This window comes from Gallus gallus, chromosome 12, assembly GCF_016699485.2.
Source record: "Gallus gallus isolate bGalGal1 chromosome 12, bGalGal1.mat.broiler.GRCg7b, whole genome shotgun sequence".
NCBI lineage: Eukaryota > Metazoa > Chordata > Aves > Galliformes > Phasianidae > Gallus > Gallus gallus.
In genome coordinates, this window is record NC_052543.1 from 19,070,084 (window position 1) to 19,088,421 (window position 18,338).

At 45.0% G+C, this 18,338-nt stretch overlaps 1 protein-coding gene across 6 annotated transcripts in view; it reads left to right on the forward strand.

Annotated features, from left to right (window-relative positions):
• GRM7 (glutamate metabotropic receptor 7) overlaps window positions 1-18,338 on the forward strand; it is a 224,070-nt gene that overhangs the window by 25,450 nt on the left and 180,282 nt on the right. The gene's annotated exons all lie outside the window — the stretch shown is intronic.

Consider the following 18,338-nt stretch of genomic DNA (forward strand, 5'->3'; position numbering starts at 1 on the left):
GAGCACCTAAATTTCCATGGTGGCCAGGCTGGAAACCTCCAGCATTTCTCATCATTCCCCCTCTGTCATCTTCAGTCTTTCTTTCAATTAGACTGCTACTAAATCTCACATCAGGATATTGAAAGTTACCAAACTGGACGTCACATGAGATAGCATATACACTGATGCTTGCTAAATGTGATGTGGTTTGGGGAAAGTAATGAAAGAGTGGAGCTGCACACAGGAGCAGCTGTAATCCTAGGCTATACATGCACACATACATGTAGTGTTTCTTCAGTGTAATCCTATGGTTTTTCCTTTCAAGACTGTGAATATTGATGGAGTTATTTTTAGGCTTGGGTGGGCTTTGCACTAAGCCTGTAGGCATTACACAGTGTTTCTGTATTGCAGTCTGTCAATGTGCAGGGGAAAAATGGGGTTGCAGGCCACCAGACCACCCTGAGACAGCTGAAGGAAAGCGATGCTGGCAATTAAGCTGCTTACTGGCAAAGGGCTAAAGCATAGTGGAGAACTGAATGGCTGTGGGAAAAATGAAAGTTAATGGAAAGTAATTTGGCAACATAATCTGGAGGTTGGCAGAAATCCGAGTGGATAATCATTTGATTTCAGCTGCTTTTGTGTACTTAGTCACTCGGATACCCTGCAGAAAGTCACACCACACTCTGCTGGCGGAGCAGCCCGTGCCCTACAGCCCTGCAGGGCTGCCGGGGGTTCTATTGCTTGCCAATGGGCAAGTTGAGGCTTGGCCCAAGACACACTGCTGCTGGCAACAACTTGATGTGCAGGGACATTTGATTTTTATCATCATCTTGCTGTAACAACTTTCTTTTTACACGGTCTGAGTCTGTATCTCCTCCCCCTCATCTCTATTCCCAGCACAGTTTGTTAGAGCTGCTGTGACAGGTAGACAGGCATCATCTCTCTCCCTGTGAGTGGTATCCCCATTACGATAATGAGAGAAGTCTGACCCAGCACTTGGCATTTCTACACATAACACCAACTTAATGAAACCACCAGCTATTTCTGGGCCTTCTCAATATGCTAAGCTCTCTCTTGGCGTAATGAAATTACTGGAGGGGAAATCGGTTTGCCCTCTCTCCCAGTTCTTGTTCTAAAGCCTGTTGCCCTGCAGCATGGCTATGCCACCCTGGAATGGTGCTGCCCTGAAACACTTGTTTGTGGAGATGTCCTGGCACAGGGCAAGAGCTGTGGGGCTGTGTGGTAGGGCTGGGGACCTGCTGCACACTGCAGTTCTCTCTGTCCCTTGCCTCGCACTGAGGTGCTTGTCTGACCTGTAAAGAATCACCTGCAAGGGATGCTGGTGGTGAGGAGAAATACTGTGATTGCATATAAATGGTAACTTTAGAAGTACCTTTCAAGTAGTGTGGCAGTTTAGGTTTTTCTCAGCTCATTTTGAGGGTTTCTTTACCACATGAGGGTGGTTTGTGGCTGGATTTATTTTTGTTGTGCCATTGTTCATATGAATGAGTCATGTACACGAGACCCTGAAGACTCAGTTTTCCTTGTGAAGAAGAGCTGCTGGCTGTTCTTGCCACACCTTGCTCCAGCCACTGATGAAGGGGCTCTGGGCACGAGGCTAAGAAAATCCTTGGTGCTCCTGCTTGGTTGTTAAATATTTTATAACCCCCTGTATCTATCTGTCCTCTCTAATGTCATTAGCAAGATGAGGAGGGAGGGAATTCCAAGAAATGCTCTTCTCCTAATGCACCTCTCTGTGCTCTGTGCCTTGTTCCCAGCTCAGGTTTCCTTGGCATCGTGCTGCCCTTTGGAGTGGGGAGTGAAATGTGGCTGCTGATAGCTGCAGATAGTGTCAGCACTGAAATATTAACCCCACTGTAATGGATTACCTAATTAGTGTAACCCGCTGCAAACTTCAACTGTCTCAAATGCACTGCTTTCAAATGAGCCCCAAATCAGTGCTTATCTCAGCAGTAAACTTATTTAATATAAATATACCAGAGACTCTCTTGAAGTTTGTCTGCGTGACTCACCCTTCCATCTATTTGGGTTACAGAGCATAAGCCTCTGCATTTCTTAGCAGTAACTGTGCTTTGTCAACCATGCCATCAGATTTGAAGATTAGAATGTGCTTTTATGCAAGCATTTAATTTTTGAGGGGAAAGCTTGCCGTTTTCAGCAACTAATTACCCAGTTGGTTTGAATTAATAATGGGAAGCTCTGCTCATACAGTAGCAGTAGAAACAAACAGCGCCTGAGCCCAGGGCAGCACCGGTGTGGCTCAGAGCAGTGCAATGCCTTGTTCTTGAGGAACCCAACCTCTGAAGCAGGGAGGAGGGAGAATGGCACTGCCTTTCTTACAGGGCTAAAGATTAAACCTTTAAGACCTGAAGCAGCTCCTCTAAGATGCAGGACAGAGGAAGAAAGCTCCCAGTAAGTAGCTTAGCCTTTAATACTAGATGCAAAGATGATAACAGGAACTGGTGATCAAAGCTGCCCCTATTCTTTCCAGGCTCTATTTACCAACCTCAGGTCAGTTGCAGAGTTTCTCAGGTATACTGAATTTCTTTGGAATTAAAACACTTATTCCAGTTCTTGCAGATAGGAGTTGTTAATTGCTGCCCTCACACCCAGCGAGTGAACTTGAAATTTTGCAAAGACGTTTTCTTTGAGCTGAAGAGTATCTCCTCCTGACATGCAGTGCTGCTAGCAGTAGTCTGGGGGTGTCTGTGCCCTGTACCCCTGAGGGTAGCACCCAGCTGGCACGTGGCAATGCAAGCAGCCCAGCTGTTCCTGCAGACTTCCAAACCAGTTCATGTTTCTTGAGGGCATATTGGTGTAATTGGTGGTGAGCACCTGACTTTGCAGTTTGTTGGGAATGGAAGCTGGAAAAAAAAAAAACAGAGCTGGAATTATGCACCCAACGCAGATGGTAACTTCTGTGTGAGGCATGAAAATGCATCCTTTAGCTTGCAGTTCTAGGGGGTTTTCTAGAATCTTCTGTTGCAGGGCTCCATAGTTCACTGGAATCCTTCAGAAGCCAATTCAGTTACTGATAAGAGTGAGGGACCCTGTTTTCTGTCAGCCTTCATAGCTAGACAGTAACTCCTGAATATAGCATTTCCCATCTTTTTTCCTGGAGGCAGTCTTTGATTAATTTCAAAGGCCACCTATCTCTTTGCAGACCCCATCTGCAATACGTGTTTTCTAAGGTTCTTCTCATCCTGTTGGGTCTTGTTTTGTTCTTCCTCGGCAAGCTGGCCCATATGAGCTGCCTTTGGTAGGTCCCTGTTGGGTGCTTCCAGTCCTTGTCCTCATGGTTCAGAACTGCGTGTGAGCAGCCTGGGGCTCCCCCACTCCTGCTCCTCATGCTCCATGATGCCGGGCTCCACATCTGTCTGTCTCTGCTCACTCAGCCCTGCCCAGTGCTAATGGAAACCGCTGCTGAGCCTTCCCTTAAGCAGCTGGGAATCTGAGTACCCTGAGAGTGCAGGAAAATAATTGCTTTAAAACCATGGTCCTTGTATTAGTCAGATTGAAGCTGCTTCCTTTTCTATTACAGTTATCAGCCAGCTGGAGAGGGATGTTTCTGAGGTGAACTGTAGAGGAAAAAGTAATAAATGTATTATCCAAACTCTAGTGATACGAGCAAATGTGTTTATTTTTTGCATCTATAAAACCTCTAAATATCTTTCATTAAGGAAACTTCACTGATTCATGTAAGTCATTACATTTTAATTAAATCTTAGTCTGGCTTGAATGCTGCTGCGCAGCCAAATCCTTTGGTAGCCATGTGCTGTTCTTTCTGGGTCACATCTTGGCATCACTGTGGCCAGCAGAGCAGCAGCTGAGCAGGGCTCTGTGCTGCCATGGATCTCTGCAGCTCGGTAGCTCTGTGGCACAGAGGAAAGGCAGAGGAGCCTGGTGGTGAGGTGGAAGACGAGTTATCAGCTTGCTGGCGTTTTCAGCCCCAGTTCTGTGCAACTTTGCACGGCCACATATGCTGCAGATCTGGCACCTGCTAGCCAAAGTGACAAAGCCTGGAACAGTGCTAAAATGGTCTGTCATGCATGTGATGATCTAGATTGTAACTCTGCAAAAAGATGTTGTTGTTCTGTGGTGATGAGCAAAAAAGGCACTGTGGAAAAGTGGGTGTGTCTGCATCAAGAAAATTGACGTTTAATGTAACCTATTTATGTGTGGTCAGTAGGAAAAAGAGGGCAGCAAAATCAAAGCCCTTTTTATTGGGTTCCTTTCTTTGAAGTTTCCTCTTAACCAAAGCAAATTTTCAAATCTTAGGTTCTTCTTATGGCTGAGGGCAATAGAAAGCAGGGAATGTGCAGGAACAGTTTAAAGAGTGAGGGGAAAGAGACAAAATTATGTCCTCTGCATCACACTGTGGCCAGTGCTTGGGGCACCAAGCAGCAGAGAAGGCGTCCTCCCTGTGTGAGATGCTCACTTGGTTCTAGGCACAGTGCTTAGGGAGCTTGGCTTCAGTCACCTTGCTTCCAAGGTTGCACTAATTATGAAGGGATTCAGAATTTGCAGTCTTCAACCAACTAACCAACTCGTAAAGGCAAAGAATGAAATAGAAGCAAAACTGTCAAATTTGTAATTGTTAGGACCTATTCATGTAGGTTTCCACAGCCTATTTGACTATGTTTGGGGACGCTGAGAAGTTCTCTTCCTGTTCTTGGTTAAGGTCTACAAGCAAATGAAGCTAGCCTGTCCTCCTGCCTTAACCAGACCTTTATACACTGCAAGTAAGGTCTAGCACTTAGCAGACAATGTGCTTCTGAGCCATATCCACTACACACGTACAAATGTAAAGATGCTTCTGATCCAGAAATGAAAAAGAATAAGAATCCATTCTTCTAGCCAAGAAGCTGTGGGAAAGTCAATAAAATCAGAAATCATGGTTTTCCTCCTGGCTGCTCTGCTTCTTGAAATGCTCGCTGATGAATAGGAGATTATTTTTGGCCATCCTGGGTTTTTTACACTGTAGACATCCATATCGATGACAAACACTCACATAACTTCTTCCCAGTTGTCAAGTGCTTGAGGCAGAGGCTGTAGATCCATGTGATACATCACCCTTGGCAATGTGGAGCCTGGGAAGCTGCACAGACTCATAGCCAGTACTGTGTACAGGGGCTGAGTGGTGCTGGGTGGGTCAGATTCTCATTCCAGCTGTGGGATATCTGCCATGCATGACCTCCATTCTGCAGCCTGGTGGGTAGCTCAGCCCACCTGGCTGCTGGGAAGATTTTGTTGTAACCTCCTGCTCCATTTAAGGAAAATAGCTCTGTCTGCTTGAAATTAACAAAGGGAAGCCCAAGTAATTGTGCATTTCAATATGCTGAAGGTTTATGCCTGTCTCTGCAAACAGCTAATGATGCATGTTTTAGGTAGTTCAAATCCAATAACGTTTTCATACTCTGTGGAAGAAGGCGGCCCTGAACTGATGCAGCTTTTGTTATTTTGGTCGTGTCTGGGAAGCCAAGCTGCTCCAGCTCTGGATGGAGTATCTAAATGCCAGCAGTTGTAGTTTTAGTGACTTCACATTTCAATCAGCAGCAAACCATTATAGCATGAAATTATTTTAGACACCAAGCTTGTGCTGCTATCTTTCCTACGATCACAGTAGCTGTTCAAGGAGCTGTGGCTGCTCTGAAGAACAGATGTGTTTACTGGGGTGTCTCCTGCTAAATCTCAGCTCTGAGGAGTGAGTTCTCTTCTGCAGAACTTTCCCTCTGAATCGTGTATTTTCCTACACGTATGTGGAAGGTGGGTGTTGTTGCTATCTTTTGAACTTCAATATGGAGTAGCTACTTTTTTTCCTTTAAGTTGTAGGGAAATGATCTTTACATATGCATTTCCTTACATCTTGCACTGTAGTTATTTAATGTTGGCAAAGCGCTTTGAGGTCCCTTTGAGAAGACTATTAGACCTAAAACGTATTGCTGCTCGCTTTTATAAATTACAGGAGTATCAAGTGCTACTTTGGCAGAAAGAATATTTGGAAATATTAGAGTTATTGAAAACTGTTGCAAGTCTTGCTAGTAAGTCAATTCTAGCAATCATGTCAGTAGGCCAAATATCTGCTTGCATTATCATTACTGCAGGCTGAGTGTTAAATAGATCTGCATTACCTGTAAAAGCAATCTCCTGGTGGCTCAGATTAACTGTAGCTCCTCTCTGTCTGGATTTATGAACAGCTCTCTTAGCTTAAGAAAGGTTTTGTTGTTGTTAATGCTATGAATCAAACTGATCCAAGCACGGGTGCTCATAATGTGTCCATCTGCTCTTGGCAAGCTCTGTTCATAGAATTGTAGAATTGTGGGAGTTGGAAGGAACCCCTACAGGTCATCTAGTCCAAGTCCATGTAATGAACAGGGATGTCTACAGCTGTCATGTTGCTCAGATCCTGGGGCTGCCTGGCCTTGGGACCTTATTTTCCAAAGGGCAGGGGCTTGTTGTGTTGGTGCTGTGGGATAGGAGGGGTCACAGGAGTAGCAGTGTTCCAGCTGGAGGACTCCATCCTGCCTCAGTTGCTTTTGTTCCTCTTCTATTTTTTGTCTCTTGTCTACATAATCCTTCAAACATTGAGAGTTAACAAAATCATTAGTTTTGTTATTTGAAAGGAAAATAGTTCTGTTCTCAGCTCTGTTTTGGCACTGCTGCCTTGTGGTCAGGTGTGCTTGGGTGCTGGAAGCTCCCTTGCCACATGGAGCAATGCGAGCGCACTGCCAGCTGCAGTGCTGTCTCAGAGTCTTGGTGAGATGCATTTTAAGCAAATAATTCTTATTTTGGTCAGGAACTTTCTAATTATTTCCACAACACTTGTTAATGTCTAATAGTCATAGCATCAAACAAGCAAAATTCTCTTTTTAGGTTGAGTTCATAGAATTTCAGATTAGATGGAATTTACAACATCCTGTTTTGAAAAAATAAACTTGGGAAATAACCTTGTTGATTTAGAAGAATGTTACAAGAAATACTTCTCTTTTCTGAATGGCTTATTTACGTTATTGGAGATGGTGTCCTCTAATTGTCCTCTTCATTGTACACGCTGCAATGTCTTTCATTTTTACATGAGATCAAAGATTAGGAACTAAAAGTGGAGCACAGGGCTGGTTGGCTTTTCTTGTTGCCTACAAATTGGTCAGAAGCTGTTAAGGCATTAGCACACATCACTAATGCGGTCACTGTTAATTATTAAAGTGTTTGGGAGCCCTGGCTGGTTTCCTGCCCGACGAGGGCCGGTTCCTGCCCTTGCTGTCAGGGAGCTTCATGTCTGCTGCAGCCAGCGCGTGGGAGAGGCAGGTTGCAGGGTATGGGCTGATTCTCCAGGAAGGCTGACAGGAGCTGTTGTGTAACGTGTCCTGATCCCTGGCGTGTCACAAGTCCCCGTGTCGCTTCCACTTACGTTCAGCGCTTGTTGTCTCCGTGCGGAATTAATATGCACACAGTGCTCTAGATTTCATGGAGTGCTTCTCCCTCACCACTCCTTTGAACTCTTTAATGAAAGCATTTGCTATGTCAGCTCTGTGCTGCATGTGGGTCTTGAAATGTCTCTTTTAAAAAAGACAAACAGGTCAGATATTAGGAACGACTTCTCCAAAAGAGCGGTCAGGTTCTGGCACGGACTGCCCAGGGAGCAATGGGGTCACTGTCCCCAGAGGTGTTTTAGGAGTGTAGAGATATGGCCCTGATGATGTAGGGGTGGGGTGGGATTGGACTTGGCAACTTTTTCCAACCTTATTGATTCCATGTTCTATGATGGAACATCAGAGGTAGCCTTGGGGGTGTGAGCAAGGGAGACTGGTTCTGTGGATCAGCCTTGATTTGCACAGGTGTTGACTCCTGGGCAGCTCCTTGGCTGCTCGTGACTCTGTCACAGCAGTGTCCCAAGGACAGGTGCTTCATCACTGTTGCCTACCTTCTGACTCCTGCCCATCAGCTGCCCTGGCCCTTCCAGCTGGTGCCCTGTTTTTGTGGACTTCGTGTCTCACAGCAAACTCCTCATCTCCATGAGCTGTGTGCCTGCAGCCCACCAGGAGCTTGTCCTAGGGGGCACAGCATCAAGCAAAACCAACCCTGGCCTCCTTGAACACCAGCCTCTTTGAGCCACCTTCCTCTCCCGGAGAGCTTTGTGTCCATGGGAGACTTCAGGCTGTGGAAGTGTGTGAATGACCAGGACAACAAAACTGAATGTGTTTGTTCAGGTGCATACTTGCATTTGTGAGCTATTTATATGCCACTCAGTTTCTTTTTCCGCATTGTTCTACTCTCAACCTGGCATTGAGAAGCCCACACCTCAAGGCAGAGCATACAGCTCCCATCAGGAGGTGGGGATGCACAAGCCCCACATTGAGGGCTCATCCTTCAAGGTGTCTGAGGTTGGGATGGAAAAAAATCTTACTGTAGGGCTTGCTGTGTGAGCAAAAATAGGAACAGACGTTGAGGAGGACTTGTCTAGCTCATTCTTAGCCTTCAGGACTTTTAACATGCACTCTAGAAGACAGTGGGACTTCTGTTTGTTGACTTCAATGGGAATAGACCAGGCTTTCACATGCATTTGATTTAGCAATGTCATTTCCCAGGACAAGTAGGGCCCTTCCACCTTGAAGCACTGCCTTTTCTGGCTGTCAGGATGTGTGGCAGCTCCCTTTACTCAAGTGATGCTGAAATAACAAAATGAAACTTACTGCATATTTAATTGGAACTCCTCTGTTCTTGTCTATCTGATAATAAATTGGTCTTCAGTGTAAGGAAAAGGTAACAATAAACAAGATTCTCTTGCAGAACATAGTTACTGTTGTTGGTAATTATTAGCTGTGTATTCAGCTAAGGAGTTTGAGCTGTTTCAGACTGCATAGCTTAGTAAATGTTTTGCACACTCAGGAAAAGAATACAGTTAATTTCTGGACCTCAGGGGCTCTTGGGGCTTTGCAGTGCCATAAAACCAGCACAGTTGGTGACTGTAGGTACTGGCAGTGCATGTCACCATCCCCTATGGGCACTGCGTGGGGACATCCTGGCCTTTGGAAGGAATAGCCACCTCATGTTCCACCAGTGGGTGGTGGAGAGCGGGGGCAGCTCTGCTGGGCTCATTAAACACTTAAAAGTAATAATAAGCCTAGCTAAAATTCAAGTATCAGCAGTGCTGTGTACAAAACTACTTCATTATCTGGAGTGCCTGGTGTGTCTCAGAGCAGCTGTGGGTTCCTCACCTGGGTCACTGGAGCTCAGCCTTACCCTGGCACTGCCCCATGTGTGCTCTGGCAGATGCACAGCAGGAAGCTGGGCTGAAGGCACCTGCAAATTAATGATGTGAGCCCTAGGTAAATTCTGCTGTTGTTTACAAAGAACTTAATGGCAGTGGTTTTGAATGTCAAAGTGATATCTTAAATAAAAATGGTGGTGATACTACTGTGAATTATAAATCCCTTTGTATGCCAATGTGAAGGTGTTGCCTTGCTTGTCTGAAATGAGCTGGTTTTCCCAGAGAGCCCCTTACTGCCTTCCTTTTGGGGTTACAGACTGGCACACCGGTGTGCTTGGAGGGACAGCTTTTCTTTCTGGTGTCTGCCCAGCGTCCCATTGGCTGTCTCAACAGTGCTCATGGCAATGGGTATGAGGGAGGTAAAGCTGCAGGGACTGCCCATCAGCTAATAAATTGTGTCACTTGTGCCATTTGTCTGCTCTTTGGGAAGATGAATATGCCGTTTGTTCTTGCTGTCCTATGCACAGATGTGAAGGGGAAAGTGAGGAGCTCCAGGAAAGTAATTGGTCTTTGGCTCAGCTTCTCTTGATTCAAATTGCTGTCCTCTCTCCTCCCTCAAGAATGACCATCTTTCACATGAGTTTGGTGCTGGTCCAGATTCGATCTCCTTCCATTTGTTTGTTAAAATTGCATTGTTGAATGAGCCCTTGGTGTCATGTTATTCTCAGATGGATGAGAAGCTGCTTTATTACTGATATCCAGAACAATTGCCCACACTCTGCTGGGAGAAGAAAAAAAATAGTAGCCCCCTAGGAACTTTTTACTTATTAAAAACAATTGCAGGGAAAGAGAACCACTGAAAACAGTCATCACTCACTGCTTTGACAGAGCTCCCCTCATTTGGGAGCTGCAGTGCGTCCTTACACTGAAGGCATTGTCATCTGCAAGAATAATGGAGCTTTTTTAACCCCCAGAAAAAGAAACAATTACTGCAGCATACACATTATCCACACGCTTAAGCAGCCCAGAAGACGTTCCTTGGCAAACCAAACAGCAACTGGAATTCGGCAGTAAGGTTGTGCCTTCAGAAGCGAAGTGGGAGCTGCATGACTGCGGTGGGACTGTCCATGTCTGTCTGTCCATTGGTACAGGGGCCCTGTGCAGGTGCACTGCTACCCAGGACCTGCTGTCACTGCAGGTGCAGCCCAGACTTGTGCTTCAGCAAAGGGGTGCTCTGATGTTCTGTGACCCCCACTCTGCATCCAGGCGTGGCTGAGGGAGCAGAGGCTGCTGTGCCCATGCAGACAGTTGTCCTTCTGCTCCCCCAGGATGAGAATTGCCTCTCATCTTGTTCCACCAAGTAATTGTTGCTCCAGATGAATCCATTTCTACCCAATTTACAGCTTGTGGTGTGGTATTGTGGTGCTGGCAGCAATGGAGGGGATGGTCTCTGCAGAGGTGTGGGCAGTGGCACCCCCCACAGGGCAGAGCTGCTGCTGTTTTCCTTTAACACAGTGCATAGGCATTAACCAATTGGTCTTAGAGCAGCTCCAGTGTCAGTCAGTCTGGTAGAAGCTTTGCTCATTCTTTGTGTGCAGTGTTCAAAAGCAAGTGTAGCATTTGGAGATGTCCTGTACCCAACAGCAGTGTAATATGTGCCAGACTTGGCTACTCTGCTTGTGGCAAGCTGTGTTTGTCTCCTTATGCTCCTGGTCAGGCTGCCCTTAGCTGTTGAAAGGGCTTCCTTGCTATTGCACAGCAATCATGCTCTTGTGGCACTGCCTCTATAGAAGCAAGAAAGACTGAAATTTGATCAAATGAGATTTGAGGCACTTCTAAAAAGTTTTTATAGATATAAATTAATTAGATGTAAATATTTTTTCCTGTTGCCTTTTACTATTGCATGGACTTAGTCCGCTCTGATCAGCAGAAGGTGGGAACTCCACAGGGCACAGACAGTAAAATTGTTTGTGTTCTTCTGTTACTGCACGAGTGATTCTCCTGTCTTAGCTGGTAGCTCCACATCTTTTCTGAAATGTTTTGTGGCTAGAAAGGATCTACAAGAAGTGATTATGATCAAGTCGGGGTTCAGTTTAGTTTATCTTCTTGTGGATTACTCTGTGCAGATGCTTCTTCTGAAGCAGCTGACCAGCAATGCCCTGAAGTGGATGAACTCCATCCTGATTTTCTTTGCAGAACCAAACCATGTCAGGAGCTGGAAGATGCTTTGCTTTTTCCCTCTGGCTGATGAAGAGTTCTGCCGCACAGTTGGCACTGGCATGAGCCTGGAGCTCATTCAGTCTTTCTGTGACGTTACGGCACAAAGGTGTGGGTGTTGCTCCTGGTGGGCATGCTGCAGTGTCCCCAGGTTGGGCAGGGCACAGGGAAGGCTCCCACTGCTTCCCTTCCTGAATCCTCCAACCTTCTTTGAGTACTTGCCCCAAGTCAAGGTGAATTTTTGTTTCTTTATCTTGCCCACCTCTTCTATCTGAGGAATAGAGGAGAGAAAAAAGGTATCAGAACAGGCTGGGTTTCATCTAATTACAAACCATTTGCTCTTGTTGCCTCAGGAGCTGGCTCCAGAGTTGCAGTGGCATTAAACATTGAGAACCGATGAGTTATAGGAGGTACAGGGATGTGTGCTGTGATTACTCTATCGAAGGTAATTGTCTTCAGGTTGAAAAATTTACACCAATCTTGCCCTGTGATTCATCAATTTAAATCAATTTTCAAAGGAACATCTGCAAGAATTAAAGGATTATAAAAATGAATGAGTAATTTTTCTCAATCTATTGTTGATGTGACTGAAAATGGTGGATGATTTACTCCCCAACTATCTGTAATTCTGCTTATTAATAGGCTGGGTGAAATCCTTCATATTCATGACAAGGGATTACAGGGCTCTCCAGTGCGTTGGCACAAACCCCAGATGAATCTACTGCAAGTGGCTGCACAGATGAGGATTTGTGAGGATCTGATCGAGGAAATTTCTGGAAAGATTTGCAGTGACACACTTAAGTTTGTGCATGTTTCCTTAGGCTTCTGTTTATTGGCAATATAGGTTTAGCTGACAGTTCCTGTATCGTAATCACTTGAAGGATGTGGTAATACTTATATTGTGAAATTCAAATGTGAGGATGGTACAACACCTTCCAATTAATAAGGCACACTGTTAATTAGGGCCAACAGTAACAGTAGCTATCTTCTCGGCTAACTCAAAGGAGAATACAGAAACTTGTCCATTAGGCAGCTGGCACCAGCGAGTTAATTATGCATAATGGCAAAAGGAGTGCCTCTTTCAATAGGAGATTAGCAAAAGAGACTTTGATATATGATTAAAAACATCAAAGTGTTGAGCAAATGAGCAGATAGCAAAGAAGAGAAATAAACAATGATGAGAAAGTAAAGACCAGCAGAAGCAAGCAAGTGCCTTGGTGCCATCGCCATCAGCATCCAGCACATGGCAGCTACATGGAGCAGTGAGGTCCTGAGTGCACAGAGGGGGGCTGGCCTCAGACTTGCAGTGAACTTTGTGCGGGGGTAAAGGGGAGTGATTTAATTAGCTGCTTCTAGACCACCTGGGATGGAGTGTCTTCATAAAAGAAAAATGGGCCTGTAAAGCAATTAGAATTCACTGATATCCTATGCTGCGGAAGCACAGGGTAAGAGTTTTTACGAGTCACAGAAAAAAAATTAAATTGTACACCACTAATATTTAATTTGGGGACCATTTATTTTTAGTTACGAGGCATTCAATGTGATTCTGTAGCTTCATCACTGTCTTTGTTGTTAGGGGATAAAGATGAGAAGAATGCATAGAGCTTTAAATGAAGGGAGGAGTAAAATGATTTGCCAGTATTTGACTTGTTTTTTGCTTGGGAAGTGGCTGTGATACTTCCCCAGAATGTTGCAATTGGGAACAAAATTTGCTCCAAAGAAACTTTGTATGTGTCTATCTTTTAGCCTGTACTGCAGGTGCAACAGGTGTCTCTGCTCTGCCAATAGGCATGGGGAAGAGGCAGGCAGGTGCTGTGCAATGGGTGTTTTGCAAGTGTGGGGTGCTTGGCACTGCAGGTGTCTGGGGGAGTCATGAGCTAAGAAGTCTGCAATCAGCTGCTGAGCATGTTCACCTTTAATTGAAGGGAGGCAGGGGGTGAGGAGATATCCCCATTGTCTGGCTTGTCTGAGAAACTGCAAAAAAAATCTGGTTTGGAAAGAATGCCCACCCCATTTATTTCCCATCGTGTCAAAATAGCCTTCCTAGGTCTCAGGGGGAAAAAAAAGACAAATGCTTGGACCAGGGCAATATTTGGATTTTGGATGCTCCAGGGTCACAGTGAGGCTGGCAGTGCCAAGTCAGAGGCAGCACTAACTGTGCAGTATCTGTCACTGTTGCATGAGTTACGGCTGCGGGTTGCCATACCCATGGCAAGGCTGCTGCTGCGGTAATGGATATTGATGTAAGCTCCGTTGTGTTAGGCCAAGCGTGAAAAATCAGCTTTCTGGAGGAAAAAAATAAATCACATTCAGGTTTCGTGTTATTGCATTTTATGGAAAAAGGAGTCCATAAACCTGGATGCATTCCCGGAGAAAGCAGTGTCTTCAGGCACCTGGCTGTGGGACGTGCTGGGGCAGAGTGCTGTGCTTTGTGGCTGCACTGCTGCTGCTCCTCCTCTGCTGCTGCTCTGCCCATTGTGAAGCTGGAGACTTCTTTTTTTGCCACTATTTTTTGGGCTTGTTTTTACTAAAAAGTTTGGGTTTTCAGTGTATGCACAGAAAAACTAAGTTTGTGTTTTTCATAAGAAAACTCAGATTTTTAAAAGGCAGTGGGAACAGGGGAATGCCAGTAACTGCAGTCCCAGTGCCAAGATTCTACCAGTAAAGAATGGCTGGTAATGCACTCAGTCCCTGGAGCACTGAATGAGAACATGACTTCTCTCCTTTTTCCTCACAGCTGTGCTTTTTTGTGGCGATGCCACTGGCTGAGGATGGGACCGTTCCAGACTCTCACACCTGCTTTATCTTAACTGTAGAGTTCAGATTTCAAAATCGATAGGGTAGCATTTCATAAGACAGGACAGGACCAGGGGGAATGGTTTCAAACTGAGATGGGGGAGGTTTAGGTTGGATATTAGGAGGAGGCTTTTCACTCAGAGGGCAGTGACACACTGAACAGGTTGCCCAAGGAGGCTGTGGATGCCCCATCCCTGGAGGCATTCAAGGCCAGGCTGGATGTGGCTCTGGGCAGCCTGGTCTGCTGGTTGGTGACCCTGCACATAGCAAGGGGTTGGAACTGGATGGGCATTGTGGTCCTTTTCAGCCCAGGCCATCCTATGACTCAATGATATTCTAATGAACGTGATGTGTGGTGGTCTGCAATGCAGAATACTTTACATATTTTCACAAGGTCTGGGAGGAAGGGAAAAATAAAATACTGAAATAATGGGCAGGGATGTTCTAGCAGAATATATGGATTTAATAGTGAGAGACAGGAACGGGGTTTCTTGCACATCCATTGTGTGCGATCTATTATATGAATTTAAAGTAATAAAGTACCAATAGTAATCACTATGTGTAAATTCCCTCCCTTAATTTTGTGCATAATAGGCAATGCATAGCAGTACCAATTACCCTGCATTCTCTCTTTGAAGAGGTGGCACTAAAGATAATGCTGATGTTCCTAGTTGAAAATTCTATTATCTCTAAGAAAGAAACAGTTAATTAACCTCGTAAAACCATTAGTAGGTGGTTGTTAGTGTTTAAGGGACGTCTGTGTTGCGGCAGGGACGCTTTGCAGTAGGAGCCAGCAGGACTAACTCCAGGCTGTGCAGAGAGGGAGCTTCACCTATACAAATAGCGCATAGCAGAGTTTGTGGTAACGATCAGGGCTGGATGTGAAGGATATCTGTGACAGCTGGAGGCTTTGAAAAGTGGCACAGAACACTGCTGGGTGTTATGCGCTTCCATAAGTTGTCTTGCAAGTTGGTGCCCCTTCAGAATCATGCATTCCTCCTGCAGGAGAACATCTTCAGGTCAACGTAGATGATGCAAGTGCTGCACGCCTAATGGCTTTTGATTATATGAGCTGGAGTGTGAAGGCTTCTTATACTTATTCATTCATTGGAAAGCATTTTATGATCAGCAGAAATTTGATTTTTCATAAACAAATACCTTTATTGCAGTGCTAAATTCACATCAAAGCAAACAAAGGAGAATTTTACGATTATTTCTTCTGTCAAAGAATAAAATTCCTCAGAAAACAACAGTGCCAAAACAAGGAAAGGTAAACTGTAAGAATACTCTGAGCAATGCTGATTTTTGTGAGCGAAGCAGTCATTGGACATCATGCATTTCTTTCACATTTTGCTGGCAGCTCTTCCAGATAGCAATGTAGGAGTGCTGAATGAAGTCTTACCAGCTGTATATTCCCACAATGTCAGCATCTCAGGTGCTTCCCAGGAAGCTGTCCTAGCTCCATCCCCCTGCCTGCCCTGGCCCCAGCCTGCCTCTCCTCACCCCCTCTCTGGTTCTGTTCCCATTAGGTTCTGCACAGGAGCTGAGGCATTTGAGATGGCAATTTGAGCTGGGTTGGTTTTTGTTTCTTCTGTAAATCTGCCATCAACTGTTTATAAATGATGATACAGATGCTGGAGGAAATTAATATGCTAACCAGATGAAGAGGATAATATGTGGCTCATGTACTCCTCTCTTGTCTTGGCTTTCTCTGAAATCAATTGGACTCTGCCTACTGATGCCTACTTAATTCCCAGGTGTTTGAGAGAATCAGGTATGTCATCTAAAAGTTATTACAGCCCATCCAAAGAAACCATGTGATTTCTCAAGGATAGGAAATCATTAATGGCCAACTAGGCTTAAACTCTTGTAGCAGAAAATGCTCTTTTTCTAAGGGTTTTTAAAACTTAATGTTTAATGTTATGTAGGGAAATAGGATTGGTTTCTGTACAATGGGATACAGTTGCAAATCCAGAAGTGCACCTTCAAATGTGTGTAATACCTGCTGTTTGTAAAGAATTCTAGATCTATAGATTCTCAGAATATGTTAGAATATTACATAGAATAAACTTCTTCAGTCTGTCCCATCTTGAATAATCTGCAGGACCTGAGGTACCTCTGTTTCCCATGTCCCTATTGCTGGTGCCTGCCTGCCTTCCTCCTCCCCCTGCCCTGTGTTTGTCTGTCTGTCCCCTCCAACTTTCTCCTCCCACGCTGGCTCTGAATGTGCCAAGGGACCTCAGCTCTGAGGCTATGTGAGCAAGGTGTCAGTCCAGTAAACCTCTATCCAAAATGATTGGTGATTTTGGGAATGACATGGAAGGCAGCACGGGTCCCTGATGCCTGACAGGTTGCTCCCAGCTGGTGCTTTACCAGGGAGTGCAGTTCAGAATAGGGTGCATGGATCCTACCCATCTGCTCCCAGTCATTACAGAACTCTTCCTCCTACATGTGGAAAAAAAAAAAGATAAAGGGCCTGTGAGGGAGGGAAAAGGAGTGAGCCTTCTGTAGGGTTATTTTTTTTACTCTGATGCAATATAATTAATACTAGTGATCCTTCTACTTCACTAGCTTGGGATTGTTTTATTTTAGACACTGACTCCCCGGTGTATGAATCGTGACTTATGTTGATCAGAGTATCCATCATAGTGGGGACTCACTGCACTGTAGGTACCGTCATGGTTTTGTAAGCAATAGCAGTGCTCTCAGTTGATTGACAAGTTGCCTTCTGTAGCCAAACTGGATATCACGTAGATGACTCTCTTTTTTTGACAGTATTTGGGGCTTTAATCTGTTGACTTTCATTGTGGTTTAACCCGGTGGGTGGCTCAGCACCACACAGCTGCTCGCTCCCTCTTCCCAGCAGGAGGAGGTGAGAATCAGGGGGAAAAAAACAAGATAGAACTTCTGGGCTGAGATAAAACAATTAAGATAGAGAAAAGGAAAAGGCTAACAGTTATGACAATACATATATGTAGGTATGTAACAAGTGATGCACACAAGTGCTCACCACTCCTGACTGATGCCCAGCTTGCCCCCCTTTCTAAACTCTCCTTCCCCCCCATGTCATACAGTACGGAATGTCCCTTTGGCCAGGCTGGGTCAGCTGTCCTCATTGTGTCCCCTCCTGGCCCCCTGTGCCCCCATTGTAGGGCAGTGGGAAATAGTGGGTGTCCTTGGCTGCATACAGCACTGCTCAGCGACAGCTGGAAACATCGATGTGTTACCAACACTGCTCCTAAAACCAAAGCACGGCATCACGCAGACTCTCTGGAGGAAAACAATTCCATCCCAGCTGAATTGAAGACAACTTTGTACTTATGATGTGAGTGCTCTATCCATTTTATGTTGAAAGAATACCTTTAACAATTAAAATAATATTTAAACAATGAGTATCAGAAGCAGCAGGAAAAACAACAAAATGTTACCAAAAAACAATGGCCATCTGGATGGTTGTGCTGTGCCACCTGCGTAGGGTTTGTATGGCTGTTCATCACAGAAATAGCCTGCTTCTCTCGTTGCCTGTTTCAAGATGGTGCTAAGAAACTTTTTGTTTAAATGCACTGTTTGTTTTACTGCTCAAAGCTCAGAGATGAATCACTATTTTAGTACTGGTGCGTAAAATGCTTTGTATCTTGTAATCTCAAAGATGGATGTAATCCATGTGGGGAATGGGTGAGTTGTATTCAGAAGATGCTCGGTTGTCTGTGATGTGGAAAGCATATGGAGTTCTGCTGCATAGGTCAGGTTTTCTATTTAAAAAATGTAGAAAGCAGATTTGTGCCTGTTGGGCTGTGGGCTGTCAGGGCTTGTGCTCCTCTCAGGGTGCTGGGAGCACAGAGTGGAAATAAAGCAGTCTGAAATCAGGCCCAGCTTGAGGAGCTGGGAGCAGGAGGAGGTCCAAAGCACCTGTATCAGGTTTTGATGCATTTGTGCCTTAATGCAGGGATGGTTCCAAGCCAGGTCATAGAAGTTGAATAATAATAATTTACTTTAACATTTTCAAAAAAAAAAAAAGTTTAAATAAACTGGCAAGGATGTTTATCTACCATGATGCCACCCAGCACCAATGAGGGTGGGATCTCCAGCCTGTGATTTTCTGTAGTACCAATGATGT